Here is an 11634-nt window from a genome sequence, read left to right on the forward strand (position 1 = left end):
CTAGGATCAGGAATAAGATAGCAACATCTCTTCCTGCCACTTCTATTCACCACAGTACTGGAATTTCTACTCAGAATAATTAGGCAACAGAAAGTAATAAAAAGCATTCAAATTGGAAAGGAAAAAGTACAAAATTTTGTTCACAGACAACAGGATATAATGTATAAAAATCCTGAAATTCTACAAAATACTGGTAGAATAATGAAATTCAACAAAGTTTCAGGATACAGTAACACACACAAGTCAGTTGCATTTCTATAAACTAACAATGAACAATCTGCAAATAAAATTTTAAAAAGAGGCCTGGTGCAGTGGCTCACACTTGTAATCCCAGCACTTTGGGAGGCCAAGGCGGGTGGACCACCTGAGGTCAGGAGTTCGTGACCAGCTGGGCCAACCCTATCTCTAATATAAATAGTAAAACTCTATCTCTATTAAAAATACAAAAATTTGCTTGGCATAGTGGCAGACACAGGTAGTCCCAGCTACTTGGGAGGCTGAGGAAGGAGAATTGCTTGAACTTGGAAGGTGGAGGTTGCAGTCAGCTGAGATTGTGCCACTGTGCTCCAGCTTAGGAAACAGAGTGAGACACAGTCTCAAAAAAAAAAAAAAAGAAAGAAAGGAAAGAAAGAGAGAGAAAGAAAAGAAAAGAAAAGAAAGAGAAAACAAAAGAAATTTTTAAAAAGAATGACATTTGGCTGGGTGCGGTGGTTCATGCCTGCAATCCCAGCAGCTTGGGAGGCCGAGGCGGGCAGATCACCTGAGGTCACAAGTTCAAGACTAGCCTGGTCAACATGGAGAAACCCTGTCTCTACGAAAAATACCAAAAAATTAGCTGGGCGTGGTGGCGCGCACCTGTGATCCCAGGTACTTAAGAGGCTGAGGTTGGAGAATCGCTTGAATAAGGAAGGTGCAGGTTGCAGTGACCTGAGATAGTGCCACTGCACTCCAGCCTGGGAGACAGAGCAAGACTCCATCTCAAAAAAAAAAAAAACAGAATTACATTTAGAACAGCATTATAAAAATTAGAAATAAGCTTAACCAAGAGGGCAAAAGATTTGGACACAGAAAACTACAAAACACTGTTGAAAGAAATTAAATACAAATAAATGAAAAGAAAAGCTGGGTTTGCAGATTAGATGATTTCATCTTGGAATGATGTCAACACTACTCGAAGTGACCTAGATTCAATACAATCCTTATAAAGATTCCAATGACATTTTTGATAAACAGAAAAACCTATCCTAAAATTCATATGGAATCTCCAGGGCCCATGAATACGCAAATCAATCTTGAAACAGAACGAAATTAAAGGTCTCAAAACAATTACAAAACTGCAATAAGCCAAAAAAAAATGTGGTCATGGCATAAAGACACACTTGACACACTTATGGACCAACACAACAGAGACCTCAGAAACCAACCCTGGCATATATGGTCCGATGATCTTCCACAAGGATGCCAAGACCACTCAATGGCGAAGGACACTTTCTTCAACAAATGGTGTTGGGAAAATTGTACATCTACATGCAAAACAATGAAGTTGGACTCTTACCTTACACCACGTTAAAATTAATTCAAAGTGAATTATAAACCTAAATGTAAAACTAGAACTATCAAACTCCTAGGGAAAACAAATTTGGAAAATGCTTTATGATGACGAATTTGTCAATAATTTTTAGGATATGACATTAAAAGCTCAGGCAGTAAAAGCAAAAATATATCAAACCTAAAAACTTCTGTACGTCAAAGATCACAACCAACAGGGTAAAAGGCAAACTGTAGAATAAAAGAAAATACCAGTTGAGTGTCCCTTATTTGAAATGCTTGGGATGTGTTTCAGATTTTGTAATATTTGCATTATTCTTACTGGTTGAGCATCTCGAATTCAATCCCCTGAGTCTGAGATGCTCCAATAAGCATTTCCTTTGAGTGTCATGTTGGCACTCAGAAAGTTTCAGACTTTGGAGCATTTGGGATTTCAGATTTTTGGATCAGAGACATTCAACCTATAGTTGCTCATCATGTATCTCATAAGAAGTGAACATTCAGAATACGTAAAGAACTCCTACAGAGAGACTACCAGAAGCAGAGAGGAGCAAACACATTTTCACACTAGGGCACCTCCTATCTCTCCTGGATTCCAATTAGGGCAGAGTAAGTGCTAGTTCTCTGCCAACCCAGGATTAGGCCCTGCAGCTGCAGTGAAAATAATCACAGAAGAAAACTAAGAAATAAAAAATGGAGAAAGTGAGACATCAAACTAGAATTACTAGAAACCCCCAGAAAGAAGGAAAAAAAAAACCAAGAAAACAGAAAAACAATCAAACCAGTTAATTAAACCTTGGCATGACCAGAAGATCAGAGTTTCCTATAGGAGTGGAAATTTATTGACTTGAAGAGGATTTATTGATTACTGATTTGAAGAGGAAGAAAAACCATGAATGGTCTAAAGCAAAAGCCTAGTGTCTGAAGAAGTCAGTAAGGTGAAAACAAGAGCTGGCCAGAATGTCCACAGATGGTGACAAGTTTGCAAAGCCTTTACTAGACTACTTGTGAGGCTAACTAGAGGCCAAGGAGCCAACACTGTCCCCATCCTTACAGAGAGACCCTACAGAGGATTCCCAGATATACATGGAAGGACAACATCTTATCAGGTTCTCTCTGTGCAGATGTGGTTATCATTCCAAATAATGAGCTCCAGCTCCAAGACTGTTCCATCCTCAATTGCTTTGAATGGGCAATGTAGGCTCTCCACACACGAGCTATATGTAGGTTCCTTGGGTACCCAGATGGGAGCCGTGAAACACAAACCCTCCATGGTCAGGTCCGTATCTGTTTCCTGCCTTTTTCCCAGCAATCCCCAGGCCTCAGCAGCAGTGGTCTACCTCTGCTGATTCCCATTCAGAATCTAAACTTAGAAACAATTATAACCTAGACCCCAATTCTACCCGAAAGTAACAGAATAACATAATCTATACTCTGCAGCATGACTGTTTGCCCAACGTAATGAGGATGAACTGAGAGATAATGAATGATCATGACCCTGGCCCAAGTAACAAGAATGAACTGTGAGATAAATGAATGATCATGACCAGAAAACCCCGCTACAACACAACAACAAAATAAAGTGATTAAAAAATGGACAAAGAACATTTATCCAAAGATGCAAAGATAATATACAAATAGCCAACAGATACATGAGATATATGAGAAGATGTGTAACATCACTAGTCATTAGAGAAATGCAAATAGAAACCACAATGGGACATCACTTCAAACCCAACAGAAAGTAACAAGTGCAGGTGAAACTGAAACCCTTGAACACTGTTGGTGGAAATATGAACTGGCTCCTCAAAAAATAAAAATAAAAATAAAATGACCATATGATCCAGCCATCCAACTTCTACAGAGACAGAATAACTAGTAGCAGGACCTCAAACAGATATGTACACACCTATGTTCACAGGAGCATTACACAGCCACAAGGTGGAAGAAACCAAAACGTCCATCCAGGAATAGATGGATAAACAAAAGGATATATATATAGAGAGAGAGAAAAAAATATATATATATGAAGAAATATTATTCAGCCATAGAAAGGAAGAAAATCCTGACACATCTGACACATAACATGGAACCTACTTACAAAACAACAAATATTATATAACCCTAGGTATATAAGCCAAATTTTTAGAAGCACAAAGTAGAATAGTACTTGTCAGGAGGTGGAAGGAAGGGGAAATTAATAGTTGTTGAATGGGTATAGAGTTTTCCAAGATAGAAAAAAGATCTAGACATCTGCTTCACAACACTGTAAATATTCTTAACTCTACAAAACTCTATACCTACAACTGGTTATGATGGTAAATTTTAAGGTATGTGTTTGTTACCAAAATTTGAAATAATAAATTATTTATAAAAAATGATCTTTTTTGACACAGGGTCTTACTCTGTTGCCCTGGCAGGAGTGCAATGGCATGATCACAGCTCATTGCAGCCTCAGCCTCCCAGGCTCAAGCAACCCTCCCACCTCAGCCTTCCGAATAGTTGGGACTACAGGTGCACACCAAGATGTCAGGCTAAATTTTGGTTTGGTTTTTTTGTACAGAGGGTTTTGCCATGTTGCCCAGGCTGGTCTCAAACTCCTGGGCTCAAGCAATCCACCCCCCTTGGACTCCCGCAGAGCTGAGATTACGAGCATAAGCCAACATGCCCAGCCTATAAAAAATTATTTCAAAAAACCAAAAGATTAATCAAACTAGAATATTTAGAAATATTTAACCCAAAAGATGTTAGGAAAGAATATATAGAAGATCAAAAGACAGACGAAGGCCAGGCATGGTGGCTCATGCCTATAATCTGAACAGTTTGGGAGGCCAAGGTGGGTAGATTGCTTGAGCTCAGAAGTTCAAGACCAGCCTGTGCAACATGGCAAAACCCTATCTCTACAAAAAGTATAAAAATTAGCCAGGTGTGGTGCCATGCACCTGTAGTCCCAGCTACTCAGGGGGCTCAAGTGAGGATTGGTTGGGCCTGGGAGGCAGAGGTTGCAGTGAGCCAAGATTGCACCATTGCACTACAGTCTGGGTGACAGAGCAAGACCCTGTCTTAAAAAAAAATAAACAAACAAATAGAAAATAAGTAGAAAAATGGCAGACCTAAATCCAACCTTAGCAATGATTAGTTACAATGTAACTGGACAAATACTCTACGTAAGACAGAGACTGCCAGACCTGAGAGGAAGGCAAGACCCAACAATATGGCATCCACAGAGACACAATTTAAACACAAAGACACAAACAAAGTATGAGAAAAAATATGTTATGCAGACACTAATCATAAAAATATGCTATACAGACACTAATCATAAAAAGCTTCAACAGAGATGTTAACACTAGATGAAAGAGGCTTCAGAACAAAATATATCACCAGAAATAAACAGGGTAACTTAATAAAAATAAAAGAATCAGAGAGGATGATGTTACAATTATAAATTATGCCTCAAAGTGCACACAAAGTACACACACACAGAGCCTCAAAGTATGTGAATCAAAAACAACAGAACAAAAGCAGGAAATTGACAATCCAAAATTATAGCTGGTGAATTAATACCACTCTCTCAGTAACTGATGGAACAACCAGATAAAAATATAGGAAAAATACGGATCTAAATGACAAAATCCTGACCCAAATGGTACTTGGCAGTACCAAGATAGACTGTATGTCGATCGATTGAGAAAAGGTTCAAGCCTGAAATAGTATACAAAGTATGTTGTCTGAACACTTGAAATTAAATTAGAAACCAACAACAAATTGATATCCAGAAAAGCCTCAAATGTCTGAAAACCAAGTAATAAACTTTGAAATACCCTGTGAGTCAAAAAGTATTCACAAGGGGAACTGGAATGTATTTGGAACAAACTTGTTATAAAAATCTCATTTCTGGTAGACTAAAGGTGACAACTTCTTTCTTGCTCCTCTCTCTGTGAGAACCAATTCCCCTTAAACCTTGCCCAGACTACTGACTTATTTGGCCAACAGAAGGTGACAAAGGTGGTATTTGGGGACTTCAGAAGACAGGATGAGAAAACAGAACACTTATCCAGAAGAAAGCCAGTCACCAGACAGGAAATCCCACTCCCCTGAGACCTCATGATGGAAACCACACGGCCAGTCCATGACTAGCTACACGCATTGACATCCCCCACTGAGCCTCCAGCAACACCGACTCCCAACCACTAGTGAGCCTCCAGCAACATCCACTTCCAATCACTAGTGAGCCACACTGCAAACCACTGTGCTTTCACACAATCCAGCTTGGCTGCAACTGTGTGTGAGATGAGCTGGCCACCAAGACTCTCTAAGCCAAACAACAAGTAATAATGAGTTGTTTTAAGCTGCCAAGTTTTGGGGATGGTTTCTTCAGAATAGATAACTGGAACAGAATATGGCAGCTGGAAATGAGCTGCTGTGGTAACCAGAAGCTACAATATGTGCCAGGACTGTGAGGCTGACCTGTAACTGGGCCTCAAGGAGACCATTCATGCAACCTGGAAGGGCATCAAGACTCTTGGTCAGGGCCTGAAGGGCGGTGAGAAAATGTCATTGGAAACTGGAGAAAAGGCCTGAGAGTTACATGCTGAAGGACTGTGGGAAAACTATGGCCACAACATGGAAACTGAAAGGGCACTGCACCATCTCAGGGATCTGCCTAAGGAGACATCTGGGAAGAACATGGGAAGTGCTACCAGCCTCCCCTAACTGTCACTGAATAAATATGACAGGAGAGGGACATGATCTAAAGAAGGAGGTTCAGTTTTCAAACAGAATTTAGAGAAAATATAAAGAAATAAATTCTCGTCTCAAAAGGCCAAAGTAAAAAAAAAAAAAAAAGAAGAAGAAAAAAGGAAAAAAAAATGAAAGAGAAGCCACTGAATACCCTATTGACCATAAGAAAAAGGCAGGGAAAGTTGGTCAACGGCAACCCAGGCACTGAAGGAAAAAGAACATGGAGAATGACAAAAGCCCAGTGGGAGGAGTAAAAGGACACAAACACCATTCTCAGGGACCAGGACTGGGCGCCGTTCTCAGGGACCAGGACTGGGCACTAATCACAGAACTGTAACAGGCACCCCATGGGAATGACCAACTGTTAGACGGGGCCTGCAGGTCAGCACTTCCCTCTTGCCTCCCACCAACAGCTTCTAAAGGGAAATGTCGACTGTTTTCACACCAGTCCCCTCACTGCGGCTGAGTTTGTGGGCTCAGATGATAGGTCACAACAACCTGATTCAGTCCCCACTGTGGCTGTGTGTGGGGGGTCAGATGACAGGCCACCACAACCTGATTCAGTCCCCACTGTTGCTGTGTTGGGTGGGAGCAGATGACAGGTCACCACAACCTGATTCAGTCCTCACTGCGGCTGAGTATGTGTGGGTGCAGATGACAGGCCACCACAATCTGATTCAGGATTCAGTTGGGCTACCAGCCAGTGCCATAAGGAAAACCATTCTGGGGCTCTTGAGAGGGGCAAAGCATAATTTGCATGTCGGAGAAACGTTAATAGTTTGTGGCCAGAGGACAAGCTGTGGTTTATTAAAGACTGCTGCAGGTTCCTACTATGCTTCTCATCAAGAGGTGGAATCTAATCAACATCCCCCCTTGAATCATGGCTGGTCTCAGTGATGAGTGCGACTGGGCAGTGTGGCAGGACAGATGCTCTGGGACTTCTGAGGGGCGATCATGAGAGGCCTTACAGCTTCTGCCTGGGCCTCTGGACACACACCCTGGGAGAAGCCAGACAAACCTGACTACCTGACGCTGCCAGACTGGGAGGAAGTCCGTGCTGGCCACAAAGAGAGGGCTGGGTGCCTGCTCCATGTCCCCAGCCACTAGAGTCCTTCCAGATGAGACCAGGGACATCATGAAGCAATGAACCCACACCGCCCTGTCCAGTGTCTTGACCCAGAAAATTGTGACATGTAAAAAGAATAAATTCCTGGTTTATGCCAGTAAGGTTACTGGTACATTGTTACATCTCAGATAATTAAAACCTTGTAAAACTCGTGAGAGATCACAAGTAGAACCTTGATCTGAAACATGGCATGTGGCGATTTATATTGAGTATTAGGTTAAAAATGCAAGAATGGAGCATAGTTAATATTTTATGTTAAAGCTAAAACTATAATTGCCTACTTAAAATTTTTAGTTAATTAGGTTGTCACTTTTTGTTCTTAACCAAGAAATCAACTAGTTTTATTCCATAAACAGTTAGAACTGATGCACACATCCGTTTTTCCTTACTCATTTTAAACAGCTATCTGAAATAGGAAGCGTAATATAATCTTTAAAGAATCTGAAAACATGACAGAAATGTTTAAACTATAAACATATATTGTATATGTTAGCATATTGTATACATTGCATATTAAAATAAGCTAGAATCATTGACATAAATTTATATAAACAAAAGGTATAAAATATGACAATGCTCTTCTTGTTTTTTGTCTTTGCATATTTCTTTATTGGCCCTTGTCAAACGTGACCCACTAACTCCTGAATGCTTTCTCTCTCCCCATGGATTCCTAAGGATGTCACCACAGTGTTGGCCAGATGCACAGGTCACAGGGGACTGAACCTCATCACCCCACAAACATAACATTCAGGTTTTGCCAAGAATGACACTGTAAATGTAACAAAGCTTCTGTGCTTGTTAGTGAATACCAACTCAGCTCCTCTCCTGTATTCAGAAATAAGGATGAGGTGAAAACAACAAGCAGGCCAGGCACGGTGGCTCACGCCTGTAATCCCAGCATTTTGGGAGGCCGAGGCAGGCAGATCACCTGAGGTCGGGAGTTCGAGACCACCCTGATCAAAACAGAGAAACCCCGTCTCTACTAAAAATACAAAATTAGCCGGGCGTGGTGGCAAATGCCTGTAATACCAGCTACTCAGGAGCTGAGGCAGGAGAATTGCTTGAACCCGGGAGGTGGAGGCTGCGGTGAGCCGAGATCACACCACTGCGCTCTAGCCTGGGCAACAAGAGCGAAACCTGTCTCAAAAGAAAAAAAATTAAAAATAAAAGAACAAGGAAACAAAAGTAACAAGGCTGACACCAGATGAGCCTGAATCTAAGCAAGAAAAGCCCAGAAGAAATCCCATTTTGGGTCACTGGCTGCATGGTAGTAATACCATACACATAAGGGAAGAGAGGAGGATGTGGCTTTCACTTTGAATTTTTTGAGCTTAAGGTAACTTTTGCATAGCTACAAAGAAGCATTCAACAGAGAGTTAAACCTATGATGGAAAGACTGAAGAGGTCCAAGCTGTAGAGAAACAGGACTGCAAACCACAAAGGGCTGAATCATTCAAGGAGAACTGCAGGGCGGGATGAACAGGGACCAATGGAACATTTGGACAAGCTGTTGAGAAGAAAGGAGAATTCAGAGAAAAAGAACTGTCAGTGAGGTCATAATAGGAACTGTTACAGTGAACTAAATATGGCCTGGGAAGGACTCTGTACTTCTAGATTTGAGTCCCTGTGGACAAACTGCAACCTAACTTAATAGGTAGAAAGACTGAAAACCTAACTTAGGAGTATGTGCCTGTAACTATAGCTTAGTCCTGGCCAATCCCAACAGCCAAACGTCTGCTACTCACACACTGCTGAGTGTTCAGCTGTGTTCAAATAAGGCAAATGCTGAGCACTGTGACCAGTCCAGTTGTTTCTGGACCTCACTGCTGAGAACGGTAAGGGACCCAGTTGCTTCTGGACCTCACTCCTCACTTCAGATTTCTGTACATCACGTTCCCTTTATTGTCTATAAATCTTCCACCACATAGCTGTGCTGGAGTCTCACTGAATCTGCTGTGATTCTGGGGGCTGCCTGATTCGTGAATCATTCATTGCTCAATTAAGTTCCTTTAAATTTAATTCAGCTGAAGATTTTCTTTTACTAGATGGTGTCAGAAGTGGGATCTGTGGGAGCAGGACTGCTAGGGCCTCCGGAGCTATAGTGTGGTGAGCAGTGTTGCTAGGGCTTCTAATGACCCCCAGGAGTGCTGAGGTACAAGAAAGGCACCTGCAAGGACTGCTCTGTGATGGCAGCAGTGGCCCACGTGGAGCAGTTGCTACAGAGACACTGGCTGCAGTGGGGAGGTGTGGCTGGGGCTGTGCGCTCCTCGAAGCTGGTGGGAGCCAGGAATGGGTGGGAGACCCACCCCTTCTAAATTGGCAGGCAGGAGCCCCGCCCTCCCAGGCACAGCTGCAGCCATCCAGCCATGACTGCAAACCCGGGCATCTTTGCACTCTCAGAGGCCCAGCAAGCCCCCCTGCCCCTGCAGGCTCAGTCGTACCTGGTCCCACCACCTGGCGTCTCTCCGCTCCCAGAGCCCACTCCAACTTTGGATCCAAGTTGAGGCTGAACCCAGGCACAGTCACAACCCGGCCCGGTTTCTACAAGCTCAGGGCAGTGCTGACATGCCAGCCCCCTGCCACCTCGGCCCCCTCCAGACTTTGGGCACTGATGAGCACAAGAGGGAGGTTGAGGTGGGGCTAAGAGTGGCTCAGCACTGGCCTGAAGGCACTCCTCAGCTTGAACAGCCTTGGCAATGTGGGCACAGCTAACCACAGTGTGTCTCTCTCAGCTGCTGAGAGCTGAACAGACATTGGGATGACCTGCCTGCAGAAAGGAGCTACCCACTGCAGGTCTCCTCTGAGCTGTACTGTGGCTCAATAAAGCACCTCTTCACCTTGCTCACCTTCTACTTGCCCACATACCTCATTCTTCCTGGACACAGGACAAGAACTCGGGACCTGCCAACTAGCAGGGCTGAAAGAGGTGTAACATAAACAGGGCTGAAACGCACCCCTTGCTTGCCGAATTGCAGGCAAAAAGAAGAGAAGAGAGAAGGAGACATGAGCTGTGGCTCTTCAGGGAGCCCAGACCTAGGAGCTCCCCAAGCCAGGGCTGTGACACCTTCTTTGGGGCTCTGCAGTTCCTGCATCTCCAAGTTTCCGGGCGCCACTGCATTCCCTGATAACCACAGTGGAAGCTGTTTGCAGTCGGCCTGGTCCAGCTGCAGCCTCACAGGGAGCTGGCACCTGTGCCAGTGCCTGGAGCTGCCCACCCCACTGCAGCTGGCATGCTTGGCTGTGTGCAGTGGCCAGATCCCATGCTTGCTTGCTCACACACCCTTCACTGCTCTGTACCCAGCTCACCCTTGGCAGGTGTGGGGTCCACACCATTAGCATGAGCCGAGTGGACAGAACGAACCCAGTGGGCCCGAGCAAAACACAGGTAAAGACACCACCAGCCAGAGGTTTCACGCAGAAAAGTGACGTCTCAGGATTCTGTAACACATGTGCCCTTTGACCTCTCGGAGCAGCTGGGGATTATGGTAAATTATCTCTCGGATTTCAGAGCTCCATGGATTTGTGTTTTGAGCTCTGAGTTTCTTTGAGCAAATTTGTGTTCCAAACTGCTTTCCAGCCATGACTGGCTGGATGTTTTAGAAGTTATGACAGAAACGGGACCGGGTCCAGGATCAGATTTGATCCAGTAGTTAACTGGCTTGAATCCAGTTCCAGTTAGAGATCTCCTACATCTGAATGGGTCAGAAGGAAAGTGGTAGTAAATGATAATATTGGAGGGTTGTAAAATTTGGCTTTTGAAAATTCACAGGGATTTTTGTGTTCTACCCCTTTGTTTCATTTTCCTCACATGCTTAGGTAGGAAAAAAAAAATCATTGGCTAAGTCAATCAAGGGAACCTGGGAGTAAAGCCAATATATTAGGTAAAAATAGGATCCTTAATTTCTGGAAAACTTAGTTCCTTCTGGCTAATTCATTAGGCCTGGGAAGCAGTAAAGTCTTACAGAAATGGCAAAATCTTACTAAAGATAACTTACAGTGGAACATTCCAAATGAATAATGCCCTGAAGTGCATTTAAAAATGAGGGCTCCCAAATTAGTCTCATCTAGGGATGCCTATTAATATGCAGAAGCTTCTAAAAAGATTTAGAGATGGCACGGCCTATCTGGGAGCAAATTTAAGTCTTACCAGTTTGACACTGGGTGCTAAGCAAAGTGGCTCATGTCTATGTTTTGTCACATGTATTTTGCTCTGAGTA

At 43.2% G+C, this 11634-nt stretch overlaps 1 long non-coding RNA gene across 1 annotated transcript; it reads right to left on the reverse strand.

Moving 5' to 3' along the window:
* Nucleotides 1–4600: 4600 nt before the first annotated feature.
* On the reverse strand, nt 4601–7843 carry LOC134728858 (uncharacterized). The gene is made up of 2 exons (XR_010109730.1): nt 6905–7843; nt 4601–6846 (listed from the first exon to the last, which is right to left on the reverse strand). It is a non-coding gene; the product is annotated as an uncharacterized LOC134728858 (long non-coding RNA).
* Between the last annotated feature and the right edge of the window lie 3791 nt (nt 7844–11634).

Source organism: Pan paniscus, chromosome 14, assembly GCF_029289425.2.
Source record: "Pan paniscus chromosome 14, NHGRI_mPanPan1-v2.0_pri, whole genome shotgun sequence".
In the NCBI taxonomy this organism is placed as follows: Eukaryota; Metazoa; Chordata; class Mammalia; order Primates; family Hominidae; genus Pan; species Pan paniscus.